Source organism: Cervus canadensis, chromosome 18 (assembly GCF_019320065.1).
Source record: "Cervus canadensis isolate Bull #8, Minnesota chromosome 18, ASM1932006v1, whole genome shotgun sequence".
NCBI lineage: Eukaryota > Metazoa > Chordata > Mammalia > Artiodactyla > Cervidae > Cervus > Cervus canadensis.
The window spans coordinates 63,052,839-63,061,869 of record NC_057403.1 but is presented as its reverse complement, the minus strand read 5'-3'; the positions used below and the strand labels follow the sequence as shown (position 1 = coordinate 63,061,869).

Below are 9,031 nucleotides of genomic sequence, written 5' to 3'. Positions count from 1 at the left end.
CGCCGCGCGGGGCTTCGCCCCGCCCCTCCTGCGCCAGCTCGCCTTTTCTGCTGATTGCCTCAGGAGCGGCCTCGTCGTGCCTTAAAATCCGTAAGTTCTGTGGAGTGAAACTCCACGCCCTCACTTTTCTGCCTCACGTCACATTGCAGACACCTCAGTGTATTTTTAAGTCTGTCACATCCTGTAGTGTTTGCGTCTCTGAGCTGTAAGGCCTTGCACAAAGGAAAGTCCTAGAAGAAAACTGTGGTCCCAGTTTCTGCTGTTACGAACGAGGTAACAGGTAAGACAGCAAAAACCGGAGCGACACCGAAAGCCCTTCAGCCCCCGTAATTCCACCACAAAGCAAACGGGGGTCCTTATAGTTTCTGTCCATAAACACAGGTGTTTTATATAGTCCTAAACAAAATACATGTACAGTTTTAACTTTGACTTTTTATACGGCTAAGAATTTTTAAACGTCACAACTACCAATTTGATGTTACTATAGTCTGTCAATCTCATATCAGGTAAATTACCTAAGTCCCCTTTCTCCTCCTCCTCAGGGATATAAGTTGTTTTGCATGTTTTATTATTAGTTGATAACACTTCAAGGAGCATTTCTATACCATCAAAATTATCTTGTTTGCTTCTAATTTACTTTTTGTCTCTCCCCATTAAAATATTAACTCTTCAGACAAGAGCAAAGATCTTATCTTTCTTAATCTCAGCTGATTAATAAACCTAGAAAAGTGTATGACACATGGTAGATTTTCATTAAATACTTTTTAATGTATGACTGAATAGACTAACAAAGCTTTTAATTCAAAATATATTACTCTAGAGCACATTTCTAATCATTGCAACATTTATACCAAAATGTGTGAATGATATGACCGGTTTATAAGGGAATAAATACTAAGCACAAGAAAAAGAGCTCAAAGTCTTTAATTATTAAGGAAATGCAAATCAAAGTCACAGTGAGATACAACTGCACACTGGCTACAATGACTAAAACTAAAGATTGACCCACCATGTGTTGGTAAAGTTGTGGAGTGTTAAAGAAAAAAATATTCAGTGACGCTTGTTAATGATGATAAGGCAAACTTTATTCAGGACCATTGCCATAAGCATAAGGATGACTGTAATGGAATTTTCAGCAGAGGAGAAATATTGGGCTCAATTCCAAATACAGCATGGGCAAGTGGAAATTTATTGTCAAGGAGCAGGGGGGTGGATGGAAAATTACTGAAAGGAAACATCAGGGGTAAGGAGAATTCTTGTTAAGCCAATTTAATAGGATTTTTGCTGAAGACAGGAAAGGGTGATCAGACATCACCTGGAAGATGGTGGAGAATGAAGAACCTGACCAGAGATTAAGGGTGATGAGATATCAAGGGTGGGTGGTTCTCGCTAAAACTGAATCTTACAAAGACGTGCACAGATGGGCCTAGGAGAAGGTTCCGGAGCCTGACTAAATGCTGGTCAAGCAAGGAAGCTGTCAGGAGCACCTGGAGCTCTCACAAGCCCCTCAAGAGAATATAAAATGGTGCAGTGGTTTCACATAACTGTCCTGCAGTGTCTCAAGAAGTTAAATCTATGCTTTCTCTGTGATCCAGCAGTTCTACTCCTAGCTACTATCCAAGAGAAATGAAACATAAAGACTTGCACACAGATGTTCATTGGAGATTTACTCATAATAATCCCAAGTTGAAAACAACTCAAATGTTCATCACAGGATGATGGATAAATAAATTTCAGTATATTTATTAAATAGAATACATCTCAGCAATAAAAAGAAACAGACTACTGATACACATGATGAAACAGAAGAATCTTACAGACATTATGTTGAAAGAAAGATGCCAGACACAAGATGCATAAATGTATAATCCATTTATATGAGATTCAGTGTAAGCAGCTCTTTGCAGGAAGCCAGCCGCAGCAGGAAGCCTCTTCTCTTGTTACTTTAGTACAGCTATACTTTAACATTTAAACCAGGCACCCCCAGGCTCTACTCATCTCCAGGCCAAGCACACCTTTGAAATCTTCTAATCAAACGGTACCTTGCCTAACTTGTTGGTTCTTTCTATAGATCAGAGAAGTAGAAGTGAGGAATAAGTAAGTAACTGATGACCAGATCTCTTCCCTAGCTTCCCCTTCAGTAATCTCCCAAACTGTGTGATCAGTGTGTGAACAGGATTACAGCTAGAAGAAGAAAAGTTGAGGAGGCTTCCCTGGTGGGCCAGTGGTTAAAACCACTCTTCCAACGTGGGAGAGCAATTTCCGTGGTCAGGGAACTAGATCCCGCATACCACAACTAAGACCCGGCACAACCAGATGAATAAATTTTAAAAAAGAAAAGAAATGCAAAAGAATCCTTGCCTGATAAAAGTAGCTGGAACCATAAGATTCTTGTATTTTTAGAAAGAGAAGCTGAGGAGCCTGCACACTGTGGGGAATGGCAACAACTCAACCCCCCCGTCTCAGTGATTGACTGATAACGCTTCCCTGTAAAAGTTTCATTGCCACGCAGAGTCTTCAGAGATGGTTTTTTGGGGAAACTGAATCCACTATCTCCCCAGATTGCTGGCATTCTGATTAAAGGCACCTTTTCTATCTACCATTTGTGAGTACTGATTTTGTTAGCAGCTGCACCCCCATTAGATAACAATGAAAAAAAAATTTTTAATTATGTTTTGATCTTAATTGGTGGTTAAACAGGAGAAATATCAATAATCTCAGATATGCAGATGACACCACCCTTAAGGCAGAAAGTGAAGAGGAACTAAAAAGCCTCTTGATGAAAGTGAAAGAGGAGAGTGAAAAAGTTGGCTTAAAGCTCAACATTCAGAAAACTAAGATCATGGCATCTGGTCCCATCACTTTATGGCAAATAGATGGGGAGACAGTGGAAGCGGTGCCTGACTTTATTTTTTTGGGCTCCAAAATCACTGCAGATGGTGATTGCAGCCATGAAATTAAAAGACTCTTACTCCTTGGAAGGAAAGTTATGACCAACCTAGATAGCATATTAAAAAGCAGAGACATTACTTTGCCAACAAAGGTCCGTCTAGTCAAGGCTATGGTTTTTCCAGTGGTCATGTACAGATGTGAGAGTTGGACTGTGAAGAAAGCTGAGCGCCGAAAAAATTGATGCTTTTGAACTGTGGTGTTGGAGAAGACTCTTGAGAGTCCCTTGGACTGCAAGGAGATCCAACCAGTCCATCCTAAAGGAGATCAGTCCTGGGTGTTCATTGGAAGGACTGATGCTGAAGCTGAAACTACAATACTTTGGCCACCTCATGCGAAGAGTTGACTCATTGGAAAAGACCCTGATGCTGGGAGGGATCAGGGGCAGGAGGAGAAGGGGACAACAGAGGATGAGATGGCTGGATGGCATCACTGACTCGATGGGCATGAGTTTGAGTAAACTCCGGGAGTTAGTAATGGACAGGGAGGCCTGGCGTGCTGCGATTCATGGGGTCGCAAAGAGTTGGACACAACTGAGTGACTGAACTGAAACATGTATACAATTGTCAAAACTCAGAACAATCATACACCTAATATTTGTGCATTACAACCTGTGTATATGTCAATTAAAAATAAAACAGTATAATGAGAAAATAAAATATAAAAAATGCTGCTGCTGCTAAGTCACTTCAGTCATGTTCAACTCTGTGCGACCCCATAGACGGTAGCCCACCAGGCTCTCCCATCCCTGGGATTCTCCGGGCAAGAATACTGGAGTGGGTTGCCATTTCCTTCTCCAATGCATGAAAGTGAAAAGTGAAAGTGAAGTCGCTCAGTCATGTCTGACTCCTAGCAACCCCATGGACTGCAGCCTACCAGACTCCTCCGCCCATGGGATTTTCCAGGTAGGAATACTGGAGTGGGGTGCCATTGCCTTCTGCAATAAAAAATACAGGTAGTAGTAAATTTACTTTAAAAACTGGAGGGCTAAGAATGTTTTCTCGGTTCTTAACCACTCATCAAAACAAGTGGTTAAGGGCATGCACACATTATGTGCATATTGTCTTCCCAAGTAGCTGATCTAACACCCAGCATCCTCACCATTAATGGAGTTACTGCTTTGAGGCTACATTGTTTATTAGGAGAAGCACCATGGTCTGACTGTGTGTCAGGCACTATAGGACAGTGGCTCTGCTCTTGGAGTTACTGTCCCTTCTCCTTGTGATGCCTGTACTGGTGGGGAAGGGGAAGTGGAATGCTGTAAGATTCGGAAAATAATTTAGGAATAGTGGCAGGAGCCAGACCAAGTTTGTATTTTTCCTACAAAGGTCTGATGACTAATTTATAAATATCAAACAGGTTTTTAAAAATTGTATGAGAAAGTGATAGGGGATAATTTTTTTAAAGAAAATATGTAAAATATATTCCACTATTAACACACTTTAACAGCAGCAACATGCCTGCTGACAGCTAGAAGTTCAGTGATGGCTGATTTTACCCACCTCCCAGCCTTACTCAGCTTCATCTCAAGGGAACACGGATGCTAAACAAGTAGTCCCAAACATGTGCGTATTTGTTTATGCAGCAGGTGCAGCCTAGTGGCTAAGGATGCGGGTCCTGGAGCCAGACTGCCCAGGGGTGAGCCTGTCCTGCTACTTCTGACCTGTGTGTTATAGGGCATGTGACTTAACCTCTGTGCCTATGTCCTGATCTGTAGAATAGGAATCCTAATACATCTGTTGTCAGGAGTAAATAATCTATGTAGAATTTTTTTTTTTAAGGAAAGTCTTTACTGAATTTGTTACCGTATTGCTCCTGCTTTATGTTTTTTGTGTGTGTGTGTGTGGCATGTTGGATCTTAGCTCCCCTGCCCGGGATCAAATGTGCACTTCCTGCCCCGGAGCGGGGGGTGTTAACCACTGGACCGCCAGAGACGTCCCTCTATAGACTTTTTTTTTTTAATTATTTGACAGGTTTCAGTTGCAGCACACAGGATCTTCAGTCTTCATTGAAATCTTTTAGTTGCAGTATGCAGGATCTGGTTGCTGCGAACTCTTTAATTGTGGCATTTGGGATCTAGTTCCCTGACCAGGGACCAAACCTGGGCCCCTTGCACTGGCAGAGTGGAGTCTTAGCCACTGGACCACCAGGGAAGGCCTCTGTGAAGACCTTTATTTTTTTAATGAGTTACTTTATTTTTAACTGCTCTGGGTCTTCGTTGCTTTGTGCGGGCTTTCTCTAGTTGTGCCCCAGCGAGGCTACTCTAGTTGCAATGCATGGGATTCTTATTGCAGTGGCTTTTCTTGTGAAGCACATGCCCTAGGGCATGCAGTCTTCAGTACTTGTGGTGCATCTGCTTAGTTGCTCTGCACCATGTGGGATCTTCCCAGAGCAGGGATCAAACCTGTGTTCCCTGCATTGCCAGGCAGATTCTTAACCACTGGACCACGAGGCAAGTCCTTATGTATAATGTTGCCTGACAGTAATGTCAGTCGGGAAGTACAGACACCAGTACAGGGCACCCTAGAGATCAGTACAGGGCACTTAGGGACACTGAAGAAGCGGTTTTTCTATTGAAAGAGGAAGGACTTGCAGGAGTGAGACCGAAGGAGGGAAGAACTGGGAGAAGAGTTCGAAGCAGAGGGGTAGCCACAGCAGTTGGTGCACCTGGTCACTTGGCAGAGGGGAGAGGTTCTCCCTCAGGCTCCTCTCCCTACACGGGTGCCCAGCTCTCCTGTGCTCTGTCGAGGGCGAGGGGCTTTCAGCACTTCTGAACAGGAGGTTGGCTGCAGGTGACGCCCTGGGGTGGCGTGAAGAATTATCCTCTGATCTTCCACTCTGTTCCCTGAGTGCCTGCAGCCCGAGTTACTCACTCTTTCCACATGCCCATCTTAGCTAGAATCCTGGAGGTGAAACATTCTTAGCTTCATCTATAAGTGCTGACAGTTCCTTTGAATTTTTTTTCTTGCTTCAAAGTGGGCTGGCTAGGGGAGGAAATAATGGCCTCAAAATGAGAAATTGGAGAGGGAAATGCACAAGATCACTAACTTCACCAAGGCGTATCCCAGCACAAAAGGAAATTTCGGTGAGGATGGAATTGGCATCGAGTACAAGGGGGAAAGTAAAGGAAGTGAGGCATGCCTAGTACATAAAGTATTAGGGATACACACACACACACACACACACACACACAAAACATGTTACCCAGTTTGCACTTAAGGAAAATGGAAAGTAAGGGTTGGAGGACTTAAGGAGGAGAGTGGGATAATCAGACTCAAACGTTACAAACATTACCCTGGCTGCTGTGTGACAAATGAACTGGAGGAAAATCCAAGTAGAAGCAGAACACTGTTAGGGACCAGTGTAGACCAGATGTCAATGGTGATATAGACCAGGGTCTAAGCTAAGACTGTTTTGCATTTCTCCAATTAAAGAATTCCAACAATACAGGAGGCCTATGGATGAGGATATAACAGTTGTAAAGACTCACAAAATATGTACTAGTACTTCCAGGAGAGTTCCATTTAAATAGTACCTCCCCCCCCCCCCCCCCGCACCCTTCTTCCTCTGGAAGAAGCTGGCTGTAGGGCTGCATAAAAGATCTGCCACCCAAGCACCTCTGCCTATGAGATATGGATAAAGCAGAGACTGTGAGTGTCTCATCGGAGCAGCTGACATCCCAGACAGCCATCACTCTCAGGCTTCATATAATATTCTTTTTCTCTACCTACTCCTGTTCTCCACTTTACAATTAGGGCTAAGGAAAAGCCCCTTGCTCTGCTGAATACTAGTGGCAGAACAGCTCTTCTGGGTATTGGAGCCTTCTAGCATCAGCCCTTCAGGTTCCCTCTCCACTGTGTCATTTTTAGAAAATGCTGCAACCTGAGTCAGTCAATAGAATAAGGAACATTTATTCTCAAGCGGAAAAGCAAAGTCAGATAAAGTGCGGGGGGTTCCTGAGAACCTTTTATCTGTGTTCAGGATCAAGGGAAACCTGAAGAGAGTCCCTGAAATCTACAATAGCTTGGGGGTTTTGGTGAAGAAGACGGGCCAGTCCTTCCTGGCGAAGGTGACAGGCATGACTTCACGAGTCATTCGTTTGTGACTCAACTCTGATGTCATCTGTTCTTTCCAAACCTTCCCTTTGAGTTTCTCCCCAAAATTATTGCTGCCTAGTGTGCCTAAATTTTAAGAGCCACAAATTTGTTTTTGGAATAACAACAGTAAGTAGGTGTTGCTGGCATCGGCCTTCTTTCCAATTAGCCAGCAGCCTCTGGCTGCTGCAAGAAAAACAGGAAGGTAAGGAGCCCTCTGGCAACTGAGTAGGGCTCGTGGCCTGTGGAGACATCCCAGCTGCTCATGTTGGAGCAGTGTCAACTCTGAAATGGGATAGTACTATCAGGTGATGACTAGTCTATGGAATAATACATAAATCTTCACCAGCACCAGCAACGAAAACATGCTGCTGTTTTTTGTACTCAGAAATGATGTCTTAGTAACATGGACACGTCATAATTAGTTCCATTAGGCATCAATAAAGAATACATTAAAAAAATACATTAAAAAAAGAATATATTAACAATTCATTAGTTCTTATGCAGACAGTCAATGAACACTCCAGAAAATCAGTAAAATCTATTGTTTATGGATAATGAACATATCCAGAATTTTCTTTTTTTTTTTTTTCATATCCAGAATTTCCACTGGGCCAGAATCTTTTTCAAGCAAGTTTCTCTGTTCTAGGGCACAGTTTATCATTTAATACATAAGAACTTACTAAAAACAGCAAAAGACACTCTGGGGGCTGAAGCTCATTAAGGGCTCAATACATTTTTACATCATTGGTGTCTCAAAATGGCACAAGGTCACAGAGGCAGCTGTGGCCCATCACCCCCCTGAACCCAGGCACTAGCAGGAATGAGTATGGATGGCAGTGACACTGGGGGGACCATCTAGAGCCATCCATAAAGTGAGTCTTACCTTTTAAAAAGACACATAGTCTTTTGAGAGTTTTTCTCCCAGAAAACACATTTAAACAAAATACAGCATAAACTCCATGGAACCCATCCAGTGAGTTCTTAGGGGTCCAAGCCCCCAGATAAGGAACTGTTGACCTAGATTTCTCTCAGATACCCATGTATTCCTTTTGTTGGAGAGTCTGAAGCACATCCCTTCCCATTTCCTGCTCAGATTTGGGGCTACTCAGGCATCTGTGTTGTGAGAAGGTGGGGTATACTCAGCTTGCAGCCTCAGGAGGAGTCTGTGCTCCTTTAATTATTGCCTTTAAGTTATTTCAGGGTTGGTCTGCAGGACCTTCTGTAAAATTTCTTCTCTTCTTAACAAGACTCCCTCGGTGGCTCAAAGTTGGCTGGAAGTACGCAGACTCAACACAGTCAAGTGCCTATAGGGGAACATGGCAAGACTGGTGATCTGTGGCTCTCTTTGCAGTATCTGTAAGGTCAGATTAAAGAAACCACCTGGAAGCTGGCATTGGCCCTTTCCCTTCCCAGGAGACAAATCTGGCCCTAAAACACAGAAAGGCCTATAAGAAAGGCCTGGGATTCAAATAGTTCTCATCATGGAAAATCTCTCTTACAGGCCTGATTCTAGACAAAGTGGCCCTTCTGTCAAAGAGCTGGAGAGGACTCCTCCGGGCTGGGGTTTCATATGCTCTTGCACCTCAGTTTCATGTTATCTTTGCTCCGTCACTCTGGGCACCAACAGCTTTGGTTGGGTATGAGGAGGTGTCCATTTCTATTCTTTACTCTGACTTATGCACGCGATGCCAAGTGAGGATGGAGCAGAGGCCTTGGAGAGATAAATGGCTGAGTCCACTGTGTCTCTTAGTTGCTCCTGTTTGTGTCCCAAGCACCATGGACGCAGACACTCGGAATTTCTTTATAATCAAGATGGCAAATTTCTGAAACCATTCCCCAGCTCCGATTTAAACAAACAAACTTGCTTTCTGCAAAGCAAGCATTTGTGACTATTGCTGGTCACTTTTGGAGCTGCCTTAAGCCTGGCCATTAGCAACTTGAAACACAGTGTTCACTGTTCCTCCAAAACAGATTACCTTTTATTT

The 9,031-nt window shown here is 43.4% G+C and overlaps 1 long non-coding RNA gene across 1 annotated transcript in view; it reads left to right on the top strand.

The window, feature by feature from the left end:
• Positions 1–7: 7 nt before the first annotated feature.
• LOC122421664 overlaps positions 8–9,031 on the top strand; it is a 29,065-nt gene continuing 20,041 nt past the window's right edge. Inside the window, exon 1 of the long non-coding RNA XR_006263552.1 lies at positions 8–90. This is a non-coding gene — a long non-coding RNA (uncharacterized LOC122421664). The remainder of the gene's footprint in view (positions 91–9,031) is intronic.